The sequence below is a fragment of the Crotalus tigris genome, unplaced genomic scaffold (assembly GCF_016545835.1).
Source record: "Crotalus tigris isolate CLP2741 ecotype Arizona unplaced genomic scaffold, ASM1654583v1 scf7180000017666.379230911805:20528666, whole genome shotgun sequence".
NCBI lineage: Eukaryota > Metazoa > Chordata > Lepidosauria > Squamata > Viperidae > Crotalus > Crotalus tigris.
Genome location: NW_024096552.1, coordinates 9,513,435 through 9,531,314, shown reverse-complemented (window position 1 = coordinate 9,531,314; position 17,880 = coordinate 9,513,435). Strand labels below are relative to the sequence as shown.

Sequence of the window (17,880 nt, the reverse complement as noted above, 5' to 3'; positions counted from 1 at the left end):
TAATATAGTTACGTCTTCCTTTTTAGTCCATTCCAACCCAGAAAAACATCAAAAGGTAGGTGAAGGAGCTCAGAACTCTGCCTGCCTACCCATAGGTCTCTGAAAGCTGAACAGAATGAAAAGCGCTTTTGTATATTAGGAGAAATGAGCAAAAGAAAGACTGAGCTCAGAAATAGTTGAATCACAGCAGGGCTGCAGGAAAAAAAAAATTCCAGAAAAAAAATCCCTAACATATACCTCTGGGAGAATCAGCTGGGCAGCAGCTCCAAAGGCTGCCACTGCCTCCATTCCAGTTTTCTTTTTCTTCTGGCCACATGAGACCAAGATGCATGCACCTCTCCTGGGCTTTCCATAGATACACCCAGAGACACAACACAAGAGGAAGGTAGACCCACACAAGTACATGCATTGTACACACACATACATAGAGCCTATGACTTCAATAAACTGGAAAAAAAAAATACAGAAGCTTCCTATGGCTATTGCTAGTAAATAGGTTGGAAAGAATTCCAGGAGCCACATTTTATATGCTTTCCTTATTGAAGACAGCTTCCATTGTTCCTTCATCAGCAATAGCCTGATTTTTTTTCTTTTTAACTGCAGCAGAAACAATAGGATTATACAATTTGCTTATGTTCATCCACCCATGAGAAAGCAAGAAAAGTAGGGGGGGGGGGAAGGAGAGAAGAATGAGCATGCCAAACAGATTTTCCAGTTTGATAGCCCTGCAAGCCAGAAGGAAAAGTTGCTGCTGCTGTTTGTCCTTCTCAATGGAGGCCTTCAGAATGCTTGATAGATAAATCAGAGGAAGACAAAAAAAAAAAAAAATTGTTGAGGGGAACGTCACAAAAAGCATAAGAAAAAGAAAGCAGGTTTTTTTTTTAATGGCTGCAATATTAAAAATGCTACACCTCAGGGCAAATTGTCTCATGATTTAGATCTGTTGCATAAGTACATCTCCAATTTTAAAAGTAGGAAATCTGATGAATTACTGACATGGATGAGTGGATTATGAAAGTGCTGTGTTAAATAGCATACAAAAATGCGGAGGAGCAGCTGAAATAGAATAAATGGACTCATTACTAGGGTTGTGTATTAGAGAGATGAAGTAGTTTAAGTTCCTCTCCCATGAAGTTCTTCCAAGATTAAGAATGTGCCTCTCGTGTTTCAGGCGCAGAGGAATAAAAGCAGAGAGAGAACGTATTTATAGTCACAAGAATACACTTTCCATGAATGGCATGGATTCTTTTGATTAAACCTCACTGAATGATTAAAAACACATGTTTATGATTTTTAAAATATGGCCTTCAAAATGTTTAAGTCGGGGTGTCCAAAGTTTGGAGGCCTTTGAAATGTTTTGAATGTCGTGGGCACTCCCACAAGGTGGCTCTAAGGAGGAGAACATGCCATTAACTAGCAAGCTGGTGAACCATAAAGGCCACCTTTATTAAAAGGAAAACCAGTAACAATGTTTTCTAGGATAATCTCTAGCTGCCTGCCATCCCTTTATCTTCTCTTTCTAGGCATGTAAGAACACTTAACAGTGAGTAGCAGTTCACTGCTTTTTATTTGCTAAGAAAAGTCTGCAGGTGTATAGGGAGGCGTAAGGTTTCCTTGCAATTCACAATGATTTTATAACCCCGACTTTTGCTTTTCAAAAACAAGAGTGCAAGAGACTGTTGCAGCAGAGGGAAAAGATGTGTGGCACAATGGGACTGGCTGGGGAATTCTGCTGAGGTTCACATATCTTAAAATTGCTAAAGTTGGGAAACACTACTTTACAGCATCCTTCTCCATCTTGATATCCAACATCTTCATGATAATGGCAGTGTACAATGATCAGTGCAAAAAAAAAAAAAAAACCCTTCCCTTCCCAAAGTCCAGAGAGAATCAGTTTATAGAAAGTTATTTTGTACTTGAACTTGAACTTGCCAGTAGAACAGATCTGTTGTATCCAGGGATTTGATTTTCCTGGCCACTATTTTAAGCAGTTGCTTTTGACTTGGTTTTGCCTTCTTTGATCTGACAAAGCCAGATAATTCATTTGACCAGTTTCAACCTGAACTGACCTAATAAAGACAACCCCAGCTGGTGCTGCTGAAATCCATATGAAACAAGCTAGGAATGTGGAATTAGTAGGAATTTGCTCCCTCAAGTGAATAAAAAGAACAATCTAAATTGAAGTCATTATTGTTATTTCAGCTGCAGAATTAATCAATTCAAATATCAGATTTCACTTTAAGAAAACCTCATTATTCCATATTTTTAAACACAAGTCTTCTTGTATTATTTATTGTTCAAGAAAAAACTGGATTAAGATTTCTGGAAGTTTGAGGGTTTTTTTAAATTATAATTCTGAATTTTAGAAAACTGAAGTATAGATTGGCTATCACTGTAGCTGAAACAATTAATCTAAATGATCCTTTAACCCAAACCCTGGGCTGTGGCCCGTTCAACACTGGGCTGTGGAAGTGGCGGAAAGCGGTGGGCGAGCACACGTGCACAGGCTCCACTTGCACGAACAGTGGGTGAGTGTGCATGCCCAGCTCAGTGTGTCATAACTAGAGTGCCATAGATAATAATGAGATATTGGTGTAGAATAGTCATTCTTTAATTGCTCAGTTCTCTATATTCTACTCAGGCTAATTGGAACCAATTAAGTTTTAAGGCTAAATCTTGCTCTCTTTCCTTCTTCCAACAGTCAAACTTTCAGAGATTTTAACAAACTCCTCCAAAGTATAAGCAAATGCTTCCTTTCCATGGTGTAATATTTTTGCTGCAGTGGAAGAAAAGCAATTCTTTCAAAAACAACAACAACAGCAAAAAAACCCAGAGCAACAAAAGAGGAAATCACAAAAATGCAATAAAATGATTAACTTTCCTAATACATTTAAAATCAGAGTGCCCACAGGATACGGTAAAAGAACAACTCAAGATGGCAATCAAAACTGCCAGGTTTTTCTACAGGTGGTGCCTGAACAATACACATAAAAAGCAGATGAATCTTTGATTGCACCCTGCAGATACATGTGTTTAAAATCACACATCTTGGATTTGGGGCAACTGCTTTAATCCATTCAAAGGTTATAAATAGGATTATTCCTTAAATCTTCAGTCAATTCTGGAAAAAGTCAAAATTTTAAATATGCTGGACTAACACATCAGTTTCAATATAATGTCAAAGACTGCTGTCTTTACAGTTGTTATGCTTCCTAACAGCAAGACCCTTTAAACAGAAGGGGCTGTTTTGTTTTTGAATATAATATAGGACTGCTGGAATTTATATGTAACTTAGCAACTTTATCTGGGGAAAGTAACTAGCACACCAGGAGTTTGGAGATGAATAAGAGGCTGGATCATCCAGTTAATGTATTTACCTCTTGCCTTTGAGTTTTGAATATATATTTTTAAAAAAGAGGATTTTACTGAAGGACTGGCTGTAACAGGACTGTATCAGTACAAAAGAGGTAAGATATTTTGGCATGGAGGATGTGGGATTAACATGTTTCATAATACCACAAAAATTCATATCAAAGATTAATCATATTCCACTAAGCTTTTCATCAAGCATCTGATACTGAATGGTACTAATGAACAAAGAGGTTCCACTTGGCTACCACAGTTAATAGCTGTTGATCACAGAGTCAGAAAATTAGAGTAGGTAGAGATCATTTCAGCTACTAACTTAGCTTTTGTGTAGTACAGGAATCTAAATTAGCATTATCTTCATGACTAGATGGTTGTCTAGCCTCTGCTTGAACTTATCAAATATAAGGAAAACTACTACCTCCTTGAGTAATGGCTTCTATTGCTAAGCTGCTCTAATAATTATAATTGGGGTTTCCCATCTAACATTTAATTAAATCTGGTTTCCTATAGCTTAAATCCATTATTCCACGCTTTCAACTCTGGAACAGTGGAAAACAGATCTTGTCCTTCTGTGTAAAGAGTCCTATCATATTCCCTTTCTTAGTGCTGTAGAAGCTGTTTGTGAACTTGACTAATCTCTTTCAAAATCATCCATAAGCCATATCTCAGACCTTTCTGAAGTTCCTTTTATGTTAATAGAAACTTTAAAGGACAGTGGAGCTACATTCATTGGCTATACTCCCAATGTCCCTTATGGTGCCACTTTAACCTTAGCATAATAAATAGAAAGAATATAAGGAGCTATTTTATGTCATCTAAAATCATTAGGTCTGTTTAGCTCAGTACTAACAGTTACCAATGTAACATCTCTGAAAGCATTTTTTTTCATCCTTCCATTGCCAGAGATTGAACCTGAGATCTTATGCAGGTGAAAAGTGCAGTCTTCCACTGAGCAATGAACTGAAAGCCTATGTTGTCTTGGAACAAACAGAAACATGCCTTCCACTTTGGCTTTTTTGTATATTGCTGGAATATATCTACAGGGGACGTTATGGACGTTAAAGAAGCTGAGCTTGTCAAACTTCACAGCCCGGGTTCGAGAACCCAAGTGCTCTGCAACGGGATGAGCTCCTCTTACTTGTCCCAGTTCCTGCCCACCTAGCAGTTCAAAACATACGAGTGCAAGTAGATAAAAAGATAGCACTCTGATGGGAAGATAATGTTTCATGTGCCTTGGCATATAGTCATGCTGGCTATATGACCACAAAAATGTCTTCAGACAATGCTGGCTCCCTCAGCTAAGAAATGGAGATGGAGACAGAGTTGGACATGAGTAGACAGGGAAACCTTTACCTTTAGAATATATCTACCATACTTGTAGAATTTTGGCAACAAACTGCCCAAACGTATGAGTAATAATTTTACTTTGCTGATTATCAGTTAGCATTAACTATTTTGATTTTGCACTAAGATTCATTAAGCATCTGGTACCAATTACCTAAACATGATTAATGCCATCCCAGATATTACTATTTATTGTGGTGGAATGCTTCTAGAGTCAATAAAAACATCTATTTTAGCTAACTTTACTTATGCTTAATTTTAATAAAATTACCTTGTATGACTTCTGATCATTATTGGTTCCTTAACAGTATTTATGAAGTGGCATCTAAATTATATTTAGAGCTTTGATCTTCAACTGCATTAGAAACTGATCTGACAGCATGTTGGCAGCTGGTGATTTTTATACAATCTTACAAAACTATAATATTAAAAACAACAATGTTGCTGTGCTGCTTCTTTTCTTTTTATCTGGAAATACTCAGTAGGATTTCTAGGACTGATCCAACCTCTCCTCTCCAATGTGTCACTTATTTATGAGAAGGGTTTTTGTTGTATTTGAGATTAAAGATTTATAGACATTACTATTTAATGTTGGCTAGTTTTGAACTGTATTTCAAGTCATTTTTAGTTTGGGAGAGATCCCCTCAATAAATATTTTCTTATCCTTTCTCTTCAGCTTCATAACAATTTTACATCTGGGTATTTTAGAAAAAAGCATTGTCCACCGGTTAATAAAAATGAGATAGTAAGTAAGTAAATAAGTTTGTAAGTATATTAGTAAGTAAGTCGATATGAACTCTTCAAAGTAAATTGGTGTCATTAGACTAGCCTTGTGGAGTCCATGGTCCTTTCTGAGGTTTGTTTGCTTACAGATGTTTCATTACCCTACTAGGTAACAACATGAAGGACTCCATAGTTCAATCCTGAGCTTCATATATTCTATTCTATTAGACTAGCCTTGACTTTATCTTTCCATGATAAGAAACATTTACTGATTGTGACAAAGCGATTTCATATAATCTGAAATCTATGATTTTATACCTAACATTAAACATGTATGGATAGTGTCCTGAAGAAGTTTCAGAAGTCAAGTAGGCTTACCTTAATAGCATCCAAAAGTTACTAAGTCCAAAGTAGCAGGGAAAGAGTAATCAAAATGAGGTCCAAAGGTCAAAGAATCACAGAAGATTTGTCAGTCAGTTGAAGATGCAGTCTAAAAGTCCACTCAAAAGTCAATATTCAGGGCACATAACATCTGGGCTAAAGAACGGTTGTTTCTACTGGAAAGTCTTAGATTTGCTACTCATTATAGAAGAGCGTGGCTCCTTTCTTTTTCATGTGGTGGGCCCTTCTTTGGGGAGGAGCAGCAACTCAAACTCTTCATTTTCAGAAACCACCACTGTTCCTGTTGATTACTAGAAGGCCACACCTCAACTGCCTGCAGGTCCTCAGGCAACAGATCCTCCAGGAACTCTGGCGCAGGCTGTTCATTGTCAACATCCCTGCCTGAATCTAAGCTCACTATACAGATATTCAGCTTTGGTAGACAATTGAGATATAACTGGAAACCATAATTTTTCACTATAAGGAGAAGTTATGACCACATATGAGGTTCTGCTGTCTTTTTTATGTTTTTATGTTTTACATAAACTATAAGATTGACTTCATATTCAAAACAAATTACACTTATTCATTATGTTTAGATAGATAAAGCAAGATCAAACAGTAGGTTGGTCAGTATTTTAAACCAGTAATTAATCCCTTGGTTTGGACACCACATGGAAATGGATAAATTGAAAATTGGTCTTAGGATATTCCAATCTCCAGATCCCCTGGAGTATGAACAATTTGAAAATGGCAAGAGGTAGTGAATGATCTCAAGATATACTGCTCATTGCACAAACAAATAGAAAAATTATGTCCTGTTCTATTTGAAATGGAGCAAGATTCAATTTTACTCAACAGCCTTCTATTTATTTGAGAACAAAAAATTTGGAAGTTCTTTTGAGTGAAATTTAAATTATGTATAATGCAGTACTGCTACATGGTTTTAATGATAAAAATGTATATGTGATCTGGGTCTTTTTCTGAGGAATACAAGCCAGGTTAGCAACAGAAGGAAAAAAGATGATAGTTTGGACTTTATTTCTCCAAAAGCGTCAACATTTTTTTGACAGTAAGGAAATATAACATTCAGATTAATTTAAAACACTAATCTATATTATTTAATCTAGAACACTATCCCAATGATAATCCATTTTTGGGAACACACTCTCACAGTCAAGTAGATGACAATATTTTTGTGATAACTGGTCAACAACTGTTTACCTGTTCTTGGTCTACTCTGGGTATGTTATAATAGGTAGAAAATATGCTGTACTGAGAGGCTTTCTTGGTCCAAATTTTAATATTGTGCTCCATCTTCATTATGATAAAATGCAGTCAGTAGCAGCAGCACATATAAATGACAGAGAAGGGAATTGCTGCTACTCATTTAATGATGCAGCTTTTGCTATAGTGGTCTCCGGCAGTAGAGACCAGCTGTAGCATCACATTATCAGAGTATTCTGTTTGGCAAAAAGCCCTTCTTACAAAATATACACACATACATATGTCTATGTTTTGTGACTTGCATACCCAAAACACAAAAATGAAGAATTGTGCTTCTAAATAGGTTAGCTTTTTTTGTGTAGAATAGCATATTAGAGATAGCAATAGAATGAAGCTGTTAACCTCTGGTGATTAATATCTATTTTCTGCAGTGTTAGTGTTTACACTTTTAGAATTTGCCAAAATAATTGTTTCTCTTTTATATCCCTATCTTGCCTTCACTATTGTTTCATGCGTTCTAGTAATCAGGCTGATACCATAATCATAAACTCTGTTATTTGACAATAAAGTCCATCAAAATAGACAACTAATTTCTAAGGAAGCATTTTCAAATTTATTTGATCAGTTTTGATGACTGGCCAGCACCCACTCTTATATATCACAACATATGCATAGCTTTTATATAGCTATATGAAACAGGACAGGATATCTAAAGATATTCACTCTTGTGTTTACATATATGTTCACAATTAAAAACAATGAGGATTTATAGAACATACAGGAAAGAATAGTGAAATCTCCCCATTTTCTAGCATTATTATAATAACTTAACTCAGATTTGAGAAAACCAAGATAAAATATAAGGAACCTACAAAGAAAAGGGATTTAGTTTTTCCTCACTTATATCCTACCCTATTTTATGTATAAATGAATGTGTTATTAACCAATATGGCTGTCTGTCATGCCTAGCACCAATCATTTTTATTTGGGCCTTTATTTATTTATATACATTACAAGGGCTGGAAAAAGCCAATATGGCTGTCTGTCATGTCTAGCACCAATCATTTTTATTTGGGCCTTTATTTATTTATATACATTACAAGGGCTGCAAAAATGTGCACATAAACCAGGATTTCCTAGCCCAAGTTCTTCCAGATAAAATGATCTACAACATCTAGAATTCTTAACAATAAACCATAGTGGCTGGAATTCAACACATCCAGAGAATATCAGCTGCAGGCAGACTGACTGAGACTCCATAAAAAACAGCAACAGTTTTGTAATATTTGTTGAAACCCAGCAAAAGAAGAAATGTTTAATTTCATTTCCACGTAATTGTTTTTAACACACTGCTGACTTCTGAATTTCATTGGTTTCTGACAGCTGATTAAAATTCTGAATTAGCTTCTCCTTGGAATGTCATTTATATGTGCAACAGATACAGGAAAACCAACTATGACCTGCTGTGAATCAATGAGATTTATATATATATGTAATTGTGAAAGATGCTGTGGGAATTTACTGTCATTTTAATGATGTATGAAAAATTTATAATATGAAACAATTCAAACAGTTTATCCCTCAGAATCTCAAACTAAATCATGCTGGCTTTATGGCAGAACAAAGAACATCTTCTATCATATTGCCTCTTTGAAGCAATACTAATTGAGATTATGTTGTAAAAGTACCAATGTGATTAATATACAAATCAAATCATATCATTGACAATATACCATCATAAACAATTAAAAGCCTCATAGGCAAAATGCATAATCTAACTAATTAGCTCACTCTGAAAATAAAGTTTTATTTACATTTTTTACCATCCTTCCCTTAGACAGATAAAAATTCATCCTTTCTTGTTGAAATCCACATTAACTTTGCCAAAAAACGTTGGCTTCTATATTCCAAAATGCTCACTTCTAGTATTAAATTAAAACTCTGTGCCTACAACATGCAGAATTGTGGATCCAGTGCTTATTTATTTGATTAAATCAGAAACAGAAATGAAAGAAGCATTCTGCATCTAGACATTCTCGTACCCTATTTGTGCAATGTTCCTTCTGTTATATGGAATGATTATATATATAGTTGAGAGACAATTCTCTCCCTCCCCCCCCCATATTAAGTGGTGTTTTTAAGGGTGAGAGGATTGTCTGGAAAAGTATGAGATCTGGACTGAGAGACCACAATGGTTCACACTGAATCACAAACCATAAGTTATTCATCTAAGCTCTAAGGAGCTGAGTCATCATATTTTGTTTTCCTATTCAATCACTGAAAATTTCCTGAATGAAAAGGGACATTGTATAGAACTCTACTACACTATGCAAATGGGCCTTCTCTGCACCAGTTAGATAAATGGTTTGGTTTTCCTCTCCACTCTTTTTTTTACTGTATAACTACTAACAACATATGGTTTTTAATTTATTGTTTTTATTGTCTATTTTGTATCTGATAAATTACTTTACGAATACTGGTAGCCTGCAACTTTATTCATGAAATCCAAATTACCACATTTTTTGCTGATAGCTTATATAAAGGCCATGACAATAATTTTAAAATGCATTTTAATTCATATAACTAAGGTTTAAATGGAACAAAAAATAATTTATGGAAGGAACGATGTATAATAGTTGTCTACGTATGGCTTAATGTGTACGAGAGGAAATCGAAAAGATTTCCTCTCGTACACAATAGACAACAGTCAAAGAATTTTTATAGCAGTTTTGATCCAGAAATCCTTGCCTGTAGAAATGTACTTACACACGCTGCTGTGCCACAGCAAATCTCTCCCTCTGATGTGTCATTAGCATAGTCAACCTTGGAAATGCTGACCATCTATTAGACAAATGCCTGAAATCCCTTCTTCTCCTCCAAGGTAGTAATTGGCATTGGCGTCACCAGCAAGAGCATATCTTTGCCCTACATTTGCACTTGTGAATTTTAACAAGGATTTTGCCTAGAGAAGCATGATGTCATAAAAATAACAAGACCAAAGGAAAGGAAATTCCAATTATTTTTTCTCTTTCCTGTAGATCAAGAATGTAAATATTTTTTAAGTAACCAATTATTCTAATTAAAAAAAGTTATTCATAAATCTTAAATACAAGTCTAGTATACATTCTGAGTACCTATGAAAACAGATATTTATGCACAAAGGTATAATTTACTTAGGCTACCTCTTTAGTAAAGTTAATTTGGAAATGTATGACAGCTGTATATCAGTCCTGCTTTAAGACTTCAGCACCATTTTTTTTTTTTTTTGGGATAGCTTACCAGTAAAAAAACGAGAGTGAGGAAAAAAAGAATGCTGCCTAGAATCAAAGCTGGAGGCAACAGCTTTGGCTATTGAATAAAACAAAACAAAAGCAAAAGTGATGTCTGATGTGCAGTGTCTTAGATTCTAATCCCGAGAAGACCCCAAAACCCCCTATAAAGTTCTGATTATGAAATAATGTAGAACTCTAGAATTTTATATGTTTATATGCCTCAATTATTTCTTTAAGTTTCACAGAAGATATAGATTCCTTTCCTGAGGCTATGTATTACATACCATATGACATACTGCATGCTACAGAATTGGATTTTGAAGGACCACCCCTGGCTAAGGGCATCTGCCTGTCCTATTCATTATAATGGAGGAGGAGAGATGGGACACTTTTGGATTGTTTTCTGGAAAGAATGTAATTTGATTTGACCCATATGTGCCTTTTGAATAGAGTGGCTATTAGAAACTTTTTAACTCTTGCTGGCCTTTGTGAACACTTTAAGAAGTATTGGACCAGGATGAGTAAGTTCCCATCTGAATTTGGTAACAATATGAAGCAAGTGTATTAGAGATTATTATTGTTATTTTTGTTTTTTTGTGTGGTTTTATTTTGATTTCTTTTCTAAGTCACCCAGAGTTGCATTATTTGAGTTGGGTGGTCATATAAATTCTTTAAAAACAAACTCTCATCTAAGTACAGTAGTAGTTTACACTGAAGATATGAGTCTTGATAATGGCAAATCCTACCACCCCTACAAACACCATTTTGAGTTTTATCCCTCACTTACAGAGTTAATGGAAAGAATATTGCCCAAGGAGAATGCTTCCAATAATTTTGTTCGGAATGGATACCTTCCACTGATGAAAACACCCTGATTTGAACTCTTTGTATGTATTCCTATAACAAAGGTGACATGTATTTAGCCCCAAATCTCTGGAGCCAGTTGACATGTTATGTGAGGAAAAAAATGATGGATTTGCTTTGCAGATGGAGTGGTTTCTACCAGCTTAATGACACAATGAGATCTTGACCCATGATTTCTCAGAAGTAAATTCCACTTTATAAAAGACCCTTCGAACGTTTGTAGGACTCAGTTTGATTGCATCTGGGAAATTATAATGAACAAGTTATTACCCAAATAACAGTTTATTTGCCTTGGGAGAGGGGGAATAACTAACGGCTTTCTTGAATTTGCCTCCCCCCCTCTGCTGTACAAAAAATTGCTATTCATCTGATCATAAAACTGATACTCTATACCAGGGGTCCCCAACCCCTGGTCCATGGACTAGTACCGGGCCGCGGCATGCCAGCAACCGGTCTGCACAAACAAGCAAAGCCCCATCCATGGGATGCAGGCAGCATACAAAACCACATATCCTGTGGTCCATGGAAAAACCTCTTTCCATGGAACCAATCCCTGATGCCCAAAAGGTTGTGGACCTCTCCTCTATACACAGATATAGGATTGAAACATAGCAGTGTAATTTTACATAATATCCATCTCTTAATCTGGGTATCTCCCAGAACTTGAAGTCCTCTTTCTCTGTCTGTCTCTCTGTTTCTCTGTCTCTCTTTGTCTCTCTCGCTCTCTCATGGTTTTTTTCTCTCTCCCTGTTTTACTGAAATGAATAGGATTTATGAATAGAACATAAAAACAAAACAAAACTGAAAATATTTGCTGTGAACAGTGCAAAGTGTGATGCTGCAATTTCAAAAATAAACATGTTCTTTCTAACTGTTTCATTGTATGATTCTCGGAACTATATTAAATGTCAGACACCCATTCTGAAAAGAACTACAGAAGAAACAAACAATGACAACAATTTAACAACAGTGTCCCCTAGATCCTCTCTAAAGGTTCATTAGAGTTAACACTAATTCATATGGATTAGTCAGAGAGAATGTGTTAATCAACAGTCAATAACTATTCTATAAATAGACAAAATCCATATCTGCACTTTTCATAGTATAGGTTCTTTATATTTTATTTTTCTCCTTATGTCTTTCCCTCCCTGCCCAATGAACAGTGTGTATGTGTGGTATGTGCCTGTGTTTTGAAACAATCCTTGTTTAGATATTTCTCATCTAAAGATCTGTTTCAAGCTTATTTCACTTCTGATGGACAGCTTTATTCTGACATTCAATTTTATCTGAGCAGATTTACTATTCAGTTTACATCTAAAATTAATATGTTTAAAATCTGAAAATTTAACAGATGGTTCTTTAATGTTATTTATAATTAGAAATTTCATGAAAAGGAATGTTCTTTTTGGCTTTGCTGTAAAAGCAAATAATTTTACTTCAGAACTTTCACTCAGAGAAGAACCATGGTAAGACCAATCAGAACCATACTTCAATAGATTTTTCTTCTAAAACAGGAAGCATAATTTCTTTTGAGGGGTCCTTGGTGCTCTCTGAGCTTGTTTGTTTTCTTGCAGATATTTCATTCTCCAAACTAGGTAACATCATCAGTGCTAATATGGAGTGCAGTTACTAGCACTAATGATGTTGTCTAGTTTGGATAATGAAATGTCTGCAAGAAAACAAGCAAGCTCAGAGAGCATCAAGGATCCTTCAGGTCAACCCTGAGCTACAAATATTCTCCTTTATTAATAATTTTTGGGGATAGAATTTGGTGTCTATATTACCCTCCTGATCTATTTTAAAAAGGAGTTCAAGTTTTTTTTTTAAATTCATTAAGCATGCGACTAGAAAACGGAGCTCCTGGTGTCCCTGGGAGGACTTAATGAATTAACTCCTCCTAGAGACATTGTATATTACAAATTCAGTACTCTGATTATCTACTATTGCAAAGAGAGAAATAAATAGGATTCTACTTTGCTGATTTGTTTCATTATCTGCCTGTCTGCAACTTAAGCCGGTTCCTACATTAGAGATGGGCCATCTATCATACAACGAGTGCCTTGATGGCCAGATATTGAATACGAATAGACTGAATGTCTCAGAAATCCATTAGGACCATCAACTAACTTTACTATTTTAAATTCAGTGGCATAAAGTTCATTATTAATGTTTGTATTTCCATAATTCTTGATGTTAGAACATAAAAAGAAAAGACCTTGTGGACCAGACAAAGGCCCCATCTAGACCAGTATTCAGTTACACAATCACCAGCCACTACTCTTGGGACATACACAAGTACAGAAGACAAGTTGTTTTCCACTTGTTGGTTCCCAGCAACTGTTTCTTATAGTGCAGGGTCTTCAAACATGGCCCATTTATTACTTGTGGACTTCAACTCCCAGAATTCCTTAGCCAGCATGCCTGGCTGAGGAATTCTGGGAGTTGAAGTCCACAAGTCATAAAAGGGCCAAGTTTGAAGACCCCTATTATAGTGCTTCCTCTGATTCAGGGTGTAACATAAACCCATCAAAACAAGTCACTATTGATTGCATAGCTCTTCTCAAAACCATCTAAATGGATGGTCATCACCAGATTTCAAAGCAACAAACTCCATACTTCAACTATCTCTTGTGCAAAAACATTTTCTTGGTCACTTTCAGCTGAACATGAGAGGAAAATTAATATTTCTCTGGCTATATTTTCCAGACTCTGCTTGATTTTACTTAACTCTCTCATGTCAACTCTAATCTGCCATCATTCATACTAAATACACTCAAATGCTGTAACCTTTCTTCTTAGGCAACTGCTCCTAATCATTTGTGTTGCCATTTACTACAACATTTTCAGAACTTCAATGTTTTTTTTTTTTTTTTTTGAGGACAGTGTTCAAAAACGTACATTGCACTCCAAATCCAAAGGCATTTTAGATTAATTTATGAATATTGGTGTAATGTATGTGCAATATTATTTTCAATTTTGTTCCTACCATGGGATTTACAGGTGTTTTTATAGTATGAACACAGTGGATTGATATTTTTTTAATCCTAACGGTAACCCTAACCCATTTTCCAATTAGAATATACTGTATGAGTGCAGAAAAAACACTGTGCCCATTATTTCCCTCCTCTTTCTATTGACTTATCAACTGAGTTTGCTGATACAGGAGATATAAGCAAAAGAAGATATATGGAAGATGGAAAATAACAATAGAGTCACTATTCCAGATACAGGAAATCCTTGACTTACAATGGCAATTTGGACCAGAATTTCCACTGTTACGCAAAGTGGTTGTAAAGCATGACTTCATCTCTGACTGACGCCATTTCCTGCAGTCCCAACTGATTTTAACTGTATCCCATGGTCATTAGGCAAGGCAGCTTCCTGGTTGTACAGAGAGATAGTAATTGCTCCCAAGACATCCAGTAAGTATCCATAATAAACTTGAATCTACTCTACATGCTTTTAGCTTAACATCTTTACAATGACACTACATGAGTTTGTCTTTTGCTGACAACTATTATGATTTAGTTTATTCTAATGCCTGGTAGCCCTATATTTTCACTGATGTACTTGTGGAATGATGGCACAGTCATGCTCCACTAAGCCTGGACATTTTTACTTCTTTATTAACCTGTACCTTATCCAGGCTGCCCTGATATATACTTTTTTTGTTCGCCCTTCTTAACATCAGCTATTTTAAGATGCTCTCATTAAAAATATTGGGAGATTACTTTCTTCTTCTATAAGTTTTGTTCTGTCTTTGTAGAACATTTTAAAAATTTACAGGATGTTGGGAATGATGGGATCTATGAGGCAGGAGAGGTCGCCTGAACATGATCCAATTCAAAGCCTTGAGCACTCTCTTATTCCAAGTGGCAACCAAGGCTTTAGATGGATTGTGCAGTAGACCAGTGGAAGCAACTCCTGGCTTCCTCTGAAACCCATCCAGGTCCATCAGTCCCTAATAGATTCTGTCTCCCTGGAGAATGCATGGCAATCAGAGTGTGACTTACATCCCATTGCCACTGCTCCAATAGGAAAGCCAGATCATTGTTCCTTGTTGGGTTGTGGATGACCTTGGGTAAAGCCATGGCTGTCAAGATAGCCATGAACTCCCAGAAAACCTCAAATCCCACTCTCTGAAAAGACAGATTATAATCCTCCAGGACCATAAATCTGAGGAACACCACTGCCAATACCGAAAGGATATCAAACAGCCCAGGCAAGGAGGCTGCTAGGCAGCAGGGAGCAGCAATGCCAACTGATGCCTAGAGCCCAACTTAATGAACAGGGGTTCATATCCAGAAATGGGTGGAGAATGCCCCTGAAAGTCTGAAAAGGCTCCTGGATAACAATTGCCACCCCTCAATTGTTCTAGAACAATTGTTGCAATTGTTCTATATAATACAGTTCCTCTACCTACTGACTCTATTTCATATATCTTCATGTAAGATCTATTTTTGCATCTTTAATTCATCCCCATTAGCTTAGATCAGTGGTTCTCAACCTGTGGGTCGGGACCCCATTTGGGGTCGAACGACCATTTCACAGGGGTCGCCAAACAAGGCTGTCCGCCATTTTTTCCCCCTTTTCTTTGGCCATGTCCCTGGCACCCGGTGATGTATAAGTGGTTGGGGGTCACCACAACATGGGGAACTGTATTATGGGGTCACGGCATTAGAAAGGTTGAGAACCACTGGCTTAGATAATCTCATCTAGGTTTCAACATACTCTTTCATTTGGAAATACATTTTAAAATGTTCTTATCAATTAAATTGGATATTTTCCCCAGGTAATTAATAACCTCTGGACAATAATTAAAATTGTCCCCTTAGGAACCTTCTTACAAATGGTATAAGATTTTATTTATCGCAGTAACTGCTTTTTCTAGGATATTTATCACATGGCTTCTGAAAATGTAGGTAAAGACTGTTGATTTCAAACACTTTATGAAAATAAAATTCTACCTGCTAAAATATTTGTATTACCAGGTTGGCAGGAATACTTCAGAAGGTATTTCCCAAAATAATACATCCTGCACAGTGGTTTCCTGAAGGGCACCCAAATTTCGGACAATATAAGACTTCTGGTTAATATCATCACTTTATATGTTGGTTCACATGAACCTGCAGCTGGTTCCATTGGATGAAGAAAAAAGTTTTGATATGATTCAAATCAAGATTAAAATAATAAACTGTAATTCAAGAAATAAATTCTTTAGAAAATCTAAAGTTCTACAACAAATGAATGAAAAAAAATATTTCTTGAATTACAATTTATTATTTCAATCTTTCTGTTTGCATAGTTATTAATGGGATTATTTCACCAGTTCTTAAAATGCAACATGGAACAAATCAAGGTTGTCTTTTACTTCCTTTAATTTTCAATTTACTGCTGGAATTCTTGGAATAAGACAAACTTATTAAATAAAAGGAATATCTTCAGCTGAATTTGAATACAAATTGTTTATATACAGATAATAGATTTTTTTTAATGTAGTGACTTGTAGTCTATGCATATAATTATATTAAATTATATCAAATAATAAACAATATACATGTTTAACACTGACATCTGAATTAACAATCTGTTTTTCTAATCCGTGCTGCTAAATAATCTCTATTGTGTCTTGATTTAATTAGATTAAACTAAGTTCTTGTTCTTGCAACCAAACTCTCTGATCTTATGTAGCTGCTTTATCATGCTGGCCTCCAGTACTATAACTACTTGAGAGGTGTCTCTACCTCATTTTTGGCAAGGCTGAAAAAGTCAGGTGAACTTTGGTGGTTTTCAACACCACATGCAGTAAATCAGTGATCCCTAACCTTTCTGGCACCAGGGTTTTGTGGAAGACAATTTTTCCATGGACCTGGGAGGGGGTGGTGGTTTCACATGCAATCTAGATCCCACGCATGTGCAGATAAAGCTTCACTCACTCACCTGCTGCTTGTGCGGCCCAGTTCTGAACAGGCTGCAGCCCGGTACCGATCCACGGTCCAGAGGTTGGGGACCCTTGCAGTAAATAATAGATCCAGCTTGGAAGTCTCCAGGCAGTTTCACAATAGTGCTCAAAAAAGGTCAGGAAAAGAAAAAAGCTCATTATGGCATATTTGGCAACATTAAGACTCATCCGGTGCAACCAATCCTGACAAATGACACCCATGGGTGCTGAAATGATTTCTTAGAGAAAAAAAAATAGACAATTTGCAAGCTGCAGTTAGATATTGGAAATAAAATTGCTGTGTTGCTTTATAATGATTAGGTCTCCAATAGAAGACAGCATGGAATATTTAATAATGCATATCACAAAAGATTTGCAATGCGTGAAATAAGGAGGACTTGGGCATTATTAGAAGCTAGTATATGAAAGGATTTTTATATGTTAAGACATTTATCTCTTAGCTAAACCCTCAAGCCCTTGACTAAAATCACTTTTGATGGGGGGGGGGCAAAATGTGGCACAAAGGACAAGAATTTGGTTGAAGAGCATTCTGGCAAATTCTTTATGTAAATGTTCAAAAAGATTAAGTAAAGATTTAGACAAAGATAATTCTGTTTACAACTGCATCTTGATTTGTAGGACAGTTTTAACAGCTTTGCAGGAAGGAATATGAAGCAGCTTTGTTGATTTTCTAGATTATATTTTGTACTCTTTCATGTTGTGGCACTTTTCCATGGTTATAATTATTTGTTTTTCACC

At 36.0% G+C, this 17,880-nt stretch overlaps 1 protein-coding gene and 1 long non-coding RNA gene across 7 annotated transcripts in view; one reads left to right on the top strand and one right to left on the bottom strand.

Moving 5' to 3' along the window:
* The window catches only part of HS3ST5 (heparan sulfate-glucosamine 3-sulfotransferase 5), a 123,286-nt gene that overhangs the window by 89,054 nt on the left and 16,352 nt on the right, over positions 1-17,880 (bottom strand). For 2 of the 4 annotated variants that reach the window (XM_039336672.1, XM_039336673.1), the window contains exon 2: positions 17,121-17,247. The exons of the other annotated variants lie outside the window; for them this stretch is intronic. The gene's annotated coding sequence lies outside the window, so the exon portion shown is untranslated. The remainder of the gene's footprint in view (positions 1-17,120; positions 17,248-17,880) is intronic. 4 annotated transcript variants of the gene reach the window in all.
* Positions 1-17,880, top strand: part of LOC120305215 — a 147,780-nt gene that overhangs the window by 125,142 nt on the left and 4,758 nt on the right. For 2 of the 3 annotated variants that reach the window (XR_005555962.1, XR_005555961.1), the window contains 2 exons: positions 2,702-3,467; positions 4,273-5,251. The exons of the other annotated variant lie outside the window; for it this stretch is intronic. This is a non-coding gene — a long non-coding RNA (uncharacterized LOC120305215). Of the gene's footprint in view, positions 1-2,701; positions 3,468-4,272; positions 5,252-17,880 lie in introns of those variants that run through there. 3 annotated transcript variants of the gene reach the window in all.